Source organism: Sinohyriopsis cumingii, chromosome 3 (assembly GCF_028554795.1).
Source record: "Sinohyriopsis cumingii isolate HCF-2022 chromosome 3, ASM2855479v2, whole genome shotgun sequence".
In the NCBI taxonomy this organism is placed as follows: Eukaryota; Metazoa; Mollusca; class Bivalvia; order Unionida; family Unionidae; genus Sinohyriopsis; species Sinohyriopsis cumingii.
The window spans coordinates 12,127,734-12,141,852 of NC_142963.1; the positions used below are offsets into that span (position 1 = coordinate 12,127,734).

Sequence of the window (14,119 nt, forward strand, 5' to 3'; positions counted from 1 at the left end):
TAGTTCCAAATTTATTGTCAAAGCGCAACTATATTTGTCATTATCGTGCTCTTCATCAAGCAGTTGCGGCTGGTCTAATCGTCGTCAGGGTTCATCGCGCGCTTCGGTTTAAACAGTCGCGGTGGCTCGCAGAATACGTCAAGTATAATACAGAAATGAGAACCAAGGCCACTAATGATTTCCAAAAAGACTTTTTCAAACTAATGAACAATTCCGTATTCGGCAAAACCATGGAGAACGTGCGTAACCGTTGTAACATCGAATTGGTCAACGATAATACAAAACGGTTTGCAAAATTAGTAGCGTCCAACGACTACAACGGTAGAATTATCATCAAAGACAACCTAGTGTTCGTGAAAAAACATAAAACCAATGTTGTACTGTCAAAGCCGATCTTCGTTGGCGTGTCTGTGCTAGACATATCAAAATGGCTCATGTATGATTTCCATTACGGTTTCATTAAAAAAGAGTACCCGAACTCGCAATTGTGTTTCTCCGACACAGACTCGCTGTTGTATCACATACCAGGACGCGATTGCAACGATGATTTATACACAAGTTTGTATCAACATCGAAAACTGTTCGATCTGTCAGATGTAGAACGCGACGGATTCAACGATGTCACCAACAAAAAGGTGCTTGGTAAATTCAAAGACGAATTATGTTTCAAACCCATTAAAGAATTCATTGGACTTCGGCCAAAGATGTACTCGGTGCTCGCCGCGGATCCTCGTCAAAACATGATTAAGTCGAAAGGGGTTAAAAAATCAGTGGTAAAAAAGACGTTCACACATGAAATATACCGTGCGGTTCACGCTGGAGAACTAACCGATCACACCGCGACGATGACTGTCATACAGTCCAAACTGCATCAACTAACCACCGCGAGAATTATTAAAGCCGGTTTAATCAATTTCGATGATAAACGATATTGCGCCGACAACATCAACACGTATGCGATTGGTCACTACCGAAACTCAATTCCCGATTTGTCCCCGTGTAATATTAGTCGATAGCGTTCCGTCAGTGTGTACCCGAGCTTTCTCAACCTCAATCTGACACGTTCTGGTAGATCATCATATAGCCGCTTAAATAAATTAGGCTCGCCCTCATGAACCCATTTCCGTAATTTTTCATTATGAGTATCATAAATAACCCAGATTGAACCATCGCGCGCTTTAATAATATTGGATCCATTCTTGTTTTCGTTCAGTATTGACAGTGGGCGCAGTAATGCCCGCGCGGCAATAGCCCGTGACCAGCATTCTAGTATACCAATATTGGAAAAACAAAAACAAGTCGTCCTAATGCCTGTATTATAATTGGAGTTCCCATATTCCGGTTTATTATCGTATTTTCCAGCACGGTATTCACGTGTGTACAAACTCGCTGATAGTAGTACTCGTGTGCAATCCAGCATTATACTTTACTCGTAATTTTGCGCTCATAATTCGAGCTAGTTATAAGAATTAAAAAATATTTATCATCCATGACAGAGTCATGGAAATTAATTCAAGCCAATTTATTAACATCAAAACGTATTTATCATCCATGACAGAGTCATGGAAATTAATTCTGCGCTCATAATTCAAGCCAATTTATTAACATCAAAACGTATTTATCATCCATGACAGAGTCATGGAAATTAATTCTGCGCTCATAATTTATTAACATCAAAACGTATTTATCATCCATGACAGAGTCATGGAAATTAATTCTGCGCTCATAATCCCATATCGTAGAGGGCTTATTTTTCAAAATAAACCATTGTTTACGGAGTGCGCTCATAGTTTAGAACCCGGTACAAGGTCGCAATTTACAAATACGAGGTTGCGCTCACGCATCAATGATGCTTTGTTCGAGTTATATTTTTAACATTTCATAGTGCGCTCAAAGTTTCGTAAAAAAAATTAGGCTTATTTTGCAGGAATAATGGTTGCAAGCGCACAATTTGTTATGCTTAAATTATATTTTTATGTCTGAATCGTTAATTTTACGTGATAGAGGGCTTATTTTGGAAAAATAAGCCTTTATTTATGGAGTGCGCTCATAACCCTGTTTTACCCTTCTTCTGTCCTTCTTTCCTACATCATTGTCACTCACTTTGAACTCTTTCCTTCGGTATACAATTACGTGTCGTACTTGGTTTATCATCAAATGCAGTGATAATGTTAGCTTTATACTGTGGTTACTGATATAGGTTACAGCATCTAATCCCCCGTGACAATGCTCTCATAGGAAGAAAAAAACATTCGTGTATGCATGTGAACCCACGGATTATAATCAGTAAAAATTTCGACCATGAAAGAGGACAAAGCCATGGTGACAGAAGTTGTAACCGACAAATCTGCTCATTATATATTATCCATTTTCTATACACGTCACTGAGACGTGACGTGACAAATACAGCATATCAGTATAGTCACGGTGATTGTTTCTGGTATACTATCTCTCACTAACTTAGTAGATAAACACAACTTGACATAGCCATTTTCAGCAAGAAAAGATTACAACTTTTAAAGAATGCTAAGATAAGCAACAAGGATAAATGTATTCATCAAATTTCATCACTATATGCAACTGGTGTCTAGGAAACTATAATTTAAGTAAATGGAAAAGTAGGAAAAGTAAATGAAGAGGAAATATTCAACGGAGGATGAAAACTACATACATGTCATTTCTATATTGTTGTACATTCTGCCAGTGGTGATTTCTAATGTTAGCAAAGCTATCAAATGTCATATGCCTATATACAAACTGTGCACGGGAACTTTTACATATACTTTTGTGAAAATGTATATAAATATATATGAGCAGAAGTAGTCATGATTGCTAGATAAATCTAACTATAATGTTTAAAAATTCTCCTGCTTTCGCATCATCCTAATTTTACCTACTCAAAGTTTTAAAAATGTATTCAGAAATAGTTTTAAAACGACCAATAAATTTTTCACACCTTCAAAGTATATGATATATCTATAACAGCACAATAAAACCCATATCTGAATACATAAGAACGTCTGAGGAGCAGATGAAATGAATTGTTTGAAGCAATTATGAATTTTCTTGATAGATCACAGATTTTGTTTCAAACTCACGCTTCGGTCGATCACTAATCCCTCCTTACTTAACAACATCACCCCCACCCACACACCCCAAAATTGGTAGGCATGCAGCAAAATTGAAAATTGATAAAATATCATGAATGAATATAAATTAAACATCTTTCTCTTGAAATAAGTTAACAAAGCCCAAAGGCAGTCCAATATTTGACCGCCATGTATATATAGTTAATCATGCGCATTAAACCCACTGAGCCAAAACATTTCATTAATGATGGATATATTGTTCGATATATCCATCGAGTGTGCCGTGTCAACCTTTCTTGCATGAAGCTGGAATAGACAGCCTACGGAAGAATTCTTCTTTACATCAAGAAATTACAATAACCCGAAGAAAAAAAAAATACATATATATATATATGTGTATATATATATATATATATATATATATATATATATATATATAAACATATATATAAGCGTACGCGCTTGAACCATATAGAGTGGGGTAGTCTCCAGTCTGACCATCCATTGTTAATTCTTCCTCCTATGATGATGTGTTCAAGACAAGCCAAACTGAATAAGGCTTATGTGAATTTACATCGTGTCAGGCAAAGCATGATACCCAAACCTGAAGAGACACAGAATGTCAGAATGTTGCAAGTGACCGAAGACCTGATAGAAGAGCTCTTCAGAGAGGAAATCAAGAAGGAGACAGAAGAATGGATGGAGAAAGACAGACTTCGTAAACAGCAGAAAGATCGTCAGCAGCAGGAACCAGATAGAGGTTTTGTCGACTGCCGTGTATACACCAAAGAGTTCTCCTTCTCTTTCAGAAGAAGCAGGCCCTATCCTTTGGGAAAGCCTACCGCCAGACGGGGACGCAATATTAGTCAAATAAGATTGCCATAACTCCCTGTCCACAAAAACAGCCCTTTTCAGCTACCCGATACTCTAGAAAAGAAATACTAATTCAATTGACAATGGTATGTTAGGAAGTTAGAAAAAATATAAGTGTGTCATTAAGCACTTCGTTTGTTTGACTTTGTTAGAAGTGTGTCTATAGGCACTTCGTTTGTTTGACTTTGTTAGAAGTGTGTCGATTAGCACTTCGATTCCGCAGCTTGGCAAATAGTCAGTGAGTTTGTGATTGTAATAAGCGTTTGTAAGTAAACAGTGAGCAAGTGTTTCTTTTAAGTCCGCGCGATCCATGATTTTTGGGGTAATGATATGGGCAATGTAAGTTTTGGTGACGGGGGCGTTTTCCTTCACGTCCGTGTTTGACAAACATAAAGGGAGCGCTCGTCAGTCTGGCTACCCCTTGTTGATTCATCAACTGTGAAGAATGAGTAGCAGACTCGCAAACACTGATGGAACTCCAGATGCATCTGGAATGTGCAAGGCGACTCCTGAATGAACTTGCTATGGAGGCCGTAGCCGAAGAGGTCAAGATAGAATGAGTGGAAGAGGAGATAAAAACGAAATAAGAGGAGGAAAAGAAAAGAGGAATCCTACTTCACCTCATGCTAATACCTCTGCGTGAGGTGAAGCCTGTGGTGAAGACGCAACCACAGCCACTTCCAACACCACAGACACAACCAGCAAAGAGGCATGTCGTCCCACAAATAGAGGTCTGGGACCAAGAATTGCAAAGGTAAGAGCGGGAGTCTCAGCGTCCGCAGGAGGAAAGAAGGCAACATCCACGTGTGCAGAACAGGAGAAGGAGGGAAGTCTTCGCTATCCCTCAAAGTGAAGTCTGGGAGAGTGAAGCCAGTAAACCTCCCTCAGCACTCCCAACCAAAGAACCAAATGCGAGCAGGATTGGAGCCGAAGATGTGTCTGTGGTGCCAGACCCGGGAGATGTCAATATTAGCCAGATGCATCTGGAATTCTAAAACCATCCCTTTTCGGGGCTAACCAAAGCTCTAGAAAAGAGATGCTATTCAAGTTGCCAATTTGTGCGAATGTGGAGTAGTGTGATTATCAACACTCACTCTTTTACTGATGTGATTGTGTATGTGTGTGTGTGTCTCTGTGTCTGTGTATATATATATATATATATATATATATATATATATATATATATATATATATATATATATATATATATATATATGTGTGTGTGTGTGTGTGTGTGTGTGTGTGTGTGTGTGAGAGAGAGAGAGGGAGAGAGAGAGAGCTCACGTACATTTGTGTGGATAGTAGAGTGTTTGTTTGCATAAGTGAGCATACGCTTGTGTGGATAGTAGATTTTTGGGGTTTGTAAGCGTTCGCGTACGTTTGTGTGGATAGTAGAGTGTGTTTTTCCCCCTTCCCTTCTGTGTGGATGGTATGTTTGGGGGATTGTTTTTTCTCCTTTCTGTGTGCGGATAGTTATATTGTGGTTATTGATATTAAATTTTGGGTTTTTTTTCTCCTTCTCGTGTGTGGATAGTATATTTTTGTTATGTGGATAGTATAGTAAGTGTTTGCTTTTTCTCTTTTCCGTGTGCGGATAGTATATTATGGTTAATTTTTGCTCCTGACTTATGTGTTGATAGTATAATTGTGGTTTGTGGATAGTATAATAAGGGTTTGTTTTTTCTCCTTCCCGTGTGTGGGTAGTATATTTTGGTTTGCTTTAGCTCATCACCTTTATGTGGATAGCATATTTGTGGTTTGTGAATAGTAGATAGTAGATAGTACATAATATGCGAAGTGAGTGTACGGGATGTTTTCTTTCACGTCCGTGCTTGACAAATATAAAGTCAAAGCGTTCGTCATTCGCTCCATGAAATTGGAAAATTGCACAGGTGGGTCACACATTATTGGGAAAGTAAGTGTCCAATAGCAAAACTGGACTAAAAGTTGATCATACGAGTCTCAGCTTTCCAGGGCGTACCGACATCCAATGGCTTGCTGCGTCACCGGGGTGCCTTTCTTCTTCGCCTCGCCTAGACATGTCCAAAATTTCAAAATTAAGGTGTGCAACATTTGCACATAAAAACGGGGCTGTGGTGGCACCATACCCACAAACCCGACTAATTAAGAATCATGACCTTCATGACTAAACCGGTCGCTAAAGCACTACATGCATAGGCGACCTAAATTGTATCATCATCATCATCATCATCGTTCGCGCCATTCTGCACAGAATACAATAGGATGACGATAGAGTTGTTTAACAAGTTGAAGGACAGTTGGTACTGGATGTTGGATGTAGCCTATGTGGTGGAAAGGTTACAGCATGAATGGAGGTATCCAGTAACCAAAGACAGTGTGACAAGTCAGGTGACCAGCCTGAAAGTAGCCAGAGATCTGGTACAAGGCATGATCGAAGAGGACGTCGAAAAGTTACGAGGCTTCATTCAACCTCCACATGTAAGAGTGGGCACACTGAAGGAGGCCATCGATAATGTGATGAAAGTAATGTGCTTTTTAGAAGATATACTGCATTGGACAGAGTGGTCGTTTGTGAAGTGGGATCTGGAACAGCTGAACAAAGCAGAAGAACTAATGAGAAAAGTGCTGGAAGAAGAAGTGAAGAAGATAAAAGACAGGTGGTTGAAATAAAGAAATAACGAAGAAAACAGAAAGAAAAGAGAGGAGTTTGACAGACTAAATCAAAACTGGATGAAGGTGCAGGAAAAATTTAGATATATGGGCCATCCTGACTGGATGCCATAGAAAGAGAAAAAGAAGAAGAAAGGAATGATTGACAAAGTGAGGAGATGGAGGATGAACTGGAGAAAATAGAAGAACCCAAAAGCCCTGTCTAAATTTTTTTTTGTTAGTTGTATAGTTGTTTGAATGTTGTTTGTTGTAGACATGCCTCGAAAAAATTTGCTTTCTTGCCTAAACTTTTTTAGTCGGTTGTATAATTGTTTGTGTTTATATGTTGTTTGTTGTCTGTGTTATCTCTGTCTTTGTCCCTCTATTAATTGTAAGTCCCCTTGTCCTTAAACTATCCCCTATTCCCATGTTCAATTTCAGTTGTTGATAGACAGTCCCATATCCTTGTCGCTAGACAGTCTCCCTTGTCGCTAGACAGTCCCATTCATTTTTGTCGCTCTATAGTCCCATCCTTGTTAAATTGCCCCACGTTAAATTCCCCTTGTCGCCAAACGTTGCCACAACCTTTTTGACTGGGTTTTCCATTGCTGCTAAAGTATCCCCTTCACTTCTTGACTATACGAGTCATATATTTGTTACAATTATGTTTATTTCAATTGATCATGTATGTTTGAGTTATGTTACTTCAATTGACTACAGTCTGAGTTACACCTATTGGCATGAGATTATATGAATCTTACCTTTATTACATTTGATTATATGAATCACATCTTGGTTTTACATGTGTGTGTCCCTAGATTTGATACAATATTACAAAGATGCATCCGAATAGGAAATATCGATGTGCTCATCACAATATATAGATAGTATAGTGTTGACCCTATATTTCCCTTCCCCAGCGAAGTGGGACCCGCGTTAAGAAAAAGAAGCAATCGTCAGACCGTGAACGTTAAATATATTAAATTTGATGAACGTATTCCTGGTAGGTTTAGACTCGTGGTCTAACACAGACAAAATAAAAACTGAGACGACATCAATGCCGGCAGTGACGACGAAGTCAATAACATTACGTCATTAATTGTTTTTCAAAAAGTGCTAGAAACATCGTCGGAGAGCTGTTTTTACCTTGCAACCACATCAATGACCCTGGAAGTTGCATCCACAAATATCTAATATCCCATTGCAAATTGTTGTCATATAGACAAAATGTATGATACCCTGGTATGTGATTTCACGGTTACGAGAAAGCGTAACCACAAGACGAATAGACTTAGAATATTACAATATCTAATCTCTAAAACAATCGGTGGAATGCTAAACAGATAATTAATTATCAGGATACAAACCTGGTGATGACCGAGAAACAGCTTTTCTGATCCTGTTGCTGCAGATAATGTTATCTTGAACTGCAGTATTTTACAGGTAACTTTAGTCCAGATTCTGCCCAACTTAATTATCAATTGTAACGATACACAGAAATTCAAATATGCACACGTGTCCAGTTCTCCGTGCGATATGGATCCAGAACAAAAGAACTACCTCGCGATGTGTCATTATTCAGTCATCTTGCAAATTTTATCGTCCTGGATTCAGAAGCAATCTGTTGATAATCACATGCCGTAATAATAAAGATATATTTGGAAGTCTGTGGATGAAGTTCGTTCAAGTATGGTAATCAGTAACACTCAGCAACCATACGTATGATGCACATTCAATTCGAGCTGAAGGCAATATTAATTTACGACCGAAGGAAGGTAACTGATGATGATGATGATGATGATGACTGTTGATCAACAACACAATAAAATCTTGGGATTCAGGAAGTTTCATATTTGATGCTAAAGTATTGATTCTTTTCCTTACCAAAAGTAGACTCAACAGTAGGCATACTTCAAGTTTTAAATATATTTCTTACTTTGAACTTGATAAATGACCTGATATTTAATCCATATACATTCTTAAAACAGATAATAGGTTTTGAACAATTTAGCTATGCAAGAGTTTTTGTTTCCTAAAACCTGGGGAAATCAATTCACATAATTTGCTCAAAATTGTCTGGTTTGGCAGAAAAGGGAAAGTGTGCTCCTACTGGACGATGGAAAGGATGCATACTGAACGAACTGAACCAGAATCCCTTGACATTGTCTTCTGCTGCCATTTAGGACAAACCCTGCAGATGGAAGTTTCTTTCCAATCCGGTTTCCATGGTTATGCCGGAATCATCATACTGGCATTTACATCCAATAAATGTCATTGTTAGTATTTAATGGTGCACTTACATGTATATTCTGAAGCGGCTTTCATCGCATCGTTCTGTTGTATTCTTTAAAAATGTTAACTTTCAGGCCTCAGAATAGAACCAAACCACGATTGTTTCACACCCACTTCCGATCACAATTCAACTGAATATACCAATATATATATATATATATATATATATATATATAAAAGTTTCGTATTAATTGTCTTGCATCCATATACATGTACCTTTAATACAGTATTGTAAAACTGCAACAGCATGTTTGGTAATATAGGAATAAAACCGATCCGTAACGGATGTCGAGCCAAAGACATTGCTAACGTGGGACCTGAGATTATATCACTTCATTCCTGTTAGTCTTTGACGCTCCATTAGAATAGCGTCACTGTAGAAAGGCCTTATATAATATTTCAAAGATGGCGACATCACTCCTTTATTTGAATATAATGAATTGAACGAATGCATCTTTAATGCCCATTGTATAATGTTGTAACTAGACATAACTTGAACTTCCCTGTCACGTGACAGCAAGCATACTAGGGTTTCTTTTCCTTGTCTGAATTATCTTCATAAGGAAACATTGTCACCACAATTTAATACATTGTTCCACACTGATGAAACAGAGCATAATAACAAAAAACAATATTGAAAATGATCATATATTAGAAACCCAAATTCATATAAATGATCTCTTTTACTAAAAAATATATTCGTAAATAACAAAGTCAAACGTTGGAATAAATATAAATGTGAATTCTAAAAGGTTTCTGGAGAGGTTGGGCGCAAAAGTACCCAAGGTGTACACATTCAGTTTATGTGTTGTTCATGTTGTTTTTAACATATTTGTAACCAAACATGTAATTTGAAGCTGTGTGCAGTGATGCACAATACAGGATTTTGTTACCCTTGTCGGCAATTGTATTATCAATGAAAAGTACCTTTTGTGTTCTGACCTTAACATCAGTTTTATGTTGAAATCTATCTCAGGATTCCCGGACTGTAATAGAAACCATCTACAAGAAGAATATGTTGACTGATACACAAACGCACTGCCGGACAAAACCAATGTCCGACGCTTTTTACAAGCTCTTCCACGTATCTAATAAATTCAATAGTTTTCAATATTGACTTGTCAAGGCATTTCTCATTACAAATAATAAATGGCATACTTAATAATTTCTCAAAAGATTCTACGATAAACAAAAGAACCACCGACCCACGAGAAGCTACCGGCAAGCTTTCTCACATACCCATACTGGCTGAGTATGCATGTATGTATGTATGTATGTATGTATGGTTATACGGATGTAATCTCAATGGAGGTCCCAGGTTATGACTCAGGGTCTTGATCTCAGAGGGTACGGATATACACGACCCCGTGGCAACATTGTTGTTTATTTTTTTTAAATGGAAACCTTTGTCTAATTACGGATATCCTATAAAAAAAATCCAAACATTTTACCATATATTATATCAATATATATCAAATGTGCATTGAATCGCTTGGCAATATGTAGAAAATAGGGATGGTATTTGGCCACTGCTCACCCCACCCACCCCCAATACCCATGCCCATATTCAATTGGTATGATTATTTGTGATGAAAAGATTTGATGTTCAATCCTAAAAACATTACGTATAGCCAGTTTATCACATTCCAACCCGTAGTTTTCGAGTTCTAGACTTGCACAAAGGCTTTAACACTAATGCGTTCGCCAACGAGACGATCTCAACATCCCTAAATGTCTCAACATCGCTCCCGAAAAAGCAAAACAATAATCGTCTGCGAGTTATATATACATTTAACGTGTTTACTGCCTCCCATAGACTACAGGAAGTACAACCAAACAAAAAAATAAAAATAATAAAATTAAAAAAATCTTTCCAATACTTATCGTATGATAAAATAAACTTGTACATTTAGACAAGGTCAACAGTATCTAAAATGAGATGCTAAAACGATACGTAATTCCCAGGATAAATACCTGTTGCTGACCTAGATTTCCATACCTGTTATTCTAATGATTCGCTCTTGTACCTGAGCGTACGGTGTCTTCGCTGTAACTTCCTAGTTAGAACTTTGTATAGCTAAACATTTCACTTAATACTTCGAAATTACTGGTTGTGCACAGGTATTTTGCTTCCGTAGTAATATTTACCTGGAGTCACAAACACTGTTTTTCGATAATACTTAAAGTGGGTGGATATGATTAGTTAAGTTCATTAATCAATAAAATACACATAGCTGATTCGTTTGTTTATTACCGGGACTCAGGGAAGTTATATTACAATATTATTCACATTGCTACTCTCTATAAATTAATGTACTCTAATGTAAATTGACTTATTAATCGAATTTGTTCTGGGACAAAGATAGAGCTGAAGGTCTCTGTTTAAAAGCATCAATTCATCCAGTTTGAGGCAACATGTAAACAGCAACATCAAAACAGGTGCATTTCCACCATCTCTTGTTACTCATGAATCGATTGATAAAATCACATTACTGATTTTTGATTTCAAACATTTATTTTTAAACAAACTATCCAATGACTTTTTTAACATTTAAAATCAGTTCTTTTTTAAGGAAAGAGATTAATTTTTATATTAATAATAATAATAGTAATACAGGATCATAAGGAAAAGACACTGCAGGCGTGGCACTTGTTTTGCAAGGTTATGTTAGGGAATTAATGGCGTATTTTAACAAAAAATGGCCTGAAGAAAAAGAACAGAAGATTTTATTCAGAGTAAAGACATAAAGTGTCAAAAATGAAATAATTTATCACAAGTCTTTTACTTTTGTCTTCATTAAGTTGAATATAAAAAAAAATAATTCATGTAAAGTTATTGACGTTCCGTGTTACTGTTGTTTAATTAGCCTCTTGATTATTGAAATTTGCAATTTATCTCCGTGAAGCATGTATCTACCTGCCTATAAGATATTCATAAGCACGAAAATAGTTTAGCAAAGGTGATCGAAACCTTAGCATCAAGATTATGTGTAATTATATATTACTTCAAAGAGGGATCTGTTTCGTGTTAACCTAACAAAACAAAATTGTTCCTGTCCCTCTTAGTTCGAAAAATCAATGCTTTTTTCTTTGATTGTCAAAAAAAAAACAAAAAAAAAAGATTACAATTATTGCATGGTGTAATAAATCAAACCTTCCCGTGACAATTTAAATCGTCCAAGGATCTTGCGATTATTCCCTATCTAATAATGAATTTATCTTAAACCAGAAGCAACTTATGTACATGAAACTGACAAATTTGCATGAGTATATGTTTATTTGTAAGAGTGTTCCTTTATTTTATTGGCTTTTATGCTTGTTCAGTTGCGTTGTCTTGTCTTGTTTTCCCGAGGGGGTCTTCTTCTTTGTTTTAATTTGCTTTGTTTTGTTTGGGGTTTTCTTTTTTGGGGAGGGGTCTTTCTTTATGTGGAGGCTGTTTAGCGTTTGTTCTCTTTTCTACTTTCTTTACTTGTCTTCTTTTCGATATTTGTATCATTTTCTCATTCCATTCTGTAGGTTATTATGCTCTCTTCCTGGTTTCAGTATTGTGATTCACTATTTTATAAAAGTTTTGTTATTATATCTTTGATTTGTCTTATTTACTGGCAATAGTTACAACTGACCTGTCTTAAACATCGATCAAGAATATGACGATATATATTTAGTAGAAAGTACACGGAACCTTAATATCAGAATTACGCTGACTACAAGAAGTGTCTCATCTACAAACATTGTCAGATTAAATGTAACTTTCAACGAAGTTTTAAAAAACGAGTTGCATGTTTTTCTTTATGCTCAAACATTTTATAATGATTAATAATTTACCTTTAGTTGTTACTTTTTATATTCTCCGTTCAAAAAGCTTGGCGTCGTTACCATTAACAGTTACGAGAAGATTTTGTTTGATTAATTTCAAAACAACGTAGAGGTTTCTAATGTTGACGTTCTGGCGCAAAACTCTCGCATACTAACATTACTTACGCAAATATAATAAAAAATTCATCGACGTTTATTCCTCAGGATGGATGCATGCATGCATACATACATACATACATACATACATACATGCATACATACATGCATGCATGCATGCATGAATGCATATATACATACATGCATGCATACATACATACATACATACGTACGTACGTACGTATATATACATACATGCATGCATACATACATACGTACGTACACGTACACACACACACACACACACACATACATACATACATACATACATACATACGCATGCGTGCATGGAATTTCCCCATGAAATGCCGGGTCTACTTGTTGTTTGCCACATATTACATTATAATTTAAGAAACAGACCGCATAATTGGAACTAATATCTTATCTTGTAAACATCTGGAACGTTCCAGAATGAAATTTTTCATTATGTAATAAATTTGTTTTAGAAAATGTTAATTGTGACCAGAGGTCAAGTTGAGGACTATATAATCTTGGTATCTAGAAAATAGTAATCCGTGCTGTAAGATCTGAGCAGAATCAGTTGCATTATTGTTGTGTCCAGTATTTTATTTGGGCTGGATTTTAGTTATTCAAACCATTTAAGTGATTCTTCTCTGGAAATGCAAAGTGCTCAAAAATAACATTTTTGGAAATAGAGACTTGGATTAGTGTAATTCAAATAAGGATATTTTCTTGGATTGTTTTGTTGTGGTTCAACATAAGACCGCTGGCACATCGCTAGGACATATACCATCGCTGGAACATCAACACTTATAGCGTTGCATTTATTTTGGAATACCATTAAAGTTTGTTCAGAATTTTAATCATTAGGATTTGTGTAAGAAATTCTATCATTATTTTGGATTTAATAGCCATATCGTGAGTTCCTTTTACACTTTTCACTTTTTACTCTTGGGACATAAATTATTTGTCGAATTTTACAAAACTTGTTGGTTTTCGCTATTTTCTATTTCTTACATTAGGACCGTAGATTCCTAATACATATAACGATGTCAATCATATGAAGATATCAATTACATAAACATGTCAAGATGCGAAGCTTATAAACATTACAAAAATATAATGTCAAGCATATCAAGATGTATAGCGTATCAAGATGTCATTATGTCCAAAATACCAAGATGTCCAAAATGTCAAGATGTTAAGCATATGAAGTTGTCAAGCGTGAAAAAGATGCACTCAAACAGAGTATAAAAAAAAATTCAATTACTATCAATAATATTATTCCAGGACCTCCATCT

General features: G+C 36.3%; 1 protein-coding gene across 7 annotated transcripts in view; it reads right to left on the bottom strand.

Annotated features, from left to right (window-relative positions):
- The window catches only part of LOC149802464 (uncharacterized), a 225,957-nt gene that overhangs the window by 129,103 nt on the left and 82,735 nt on the right, over positions 1-14,119 (bottom strand). The window contains exon 1 of one of the 7 annotated variants that reach the window (XM_089951706.1): positions 10,885-11,008. The exons of 4 other annotated variants lie outside the window; for them this stretch is intronic. The gene's annotated coding sequence lies outside the window, so the exon portion shown is untranslated. Of the gene's footprint in view, positions 1-7,960; positions 8,088-10,859; positions 11,009-14,119 lie in introns of those variants that run through there. 2 more of the 7 variants (XM_089951709.1, XM_089951705.1) reach the window with 2 other exon arrangements.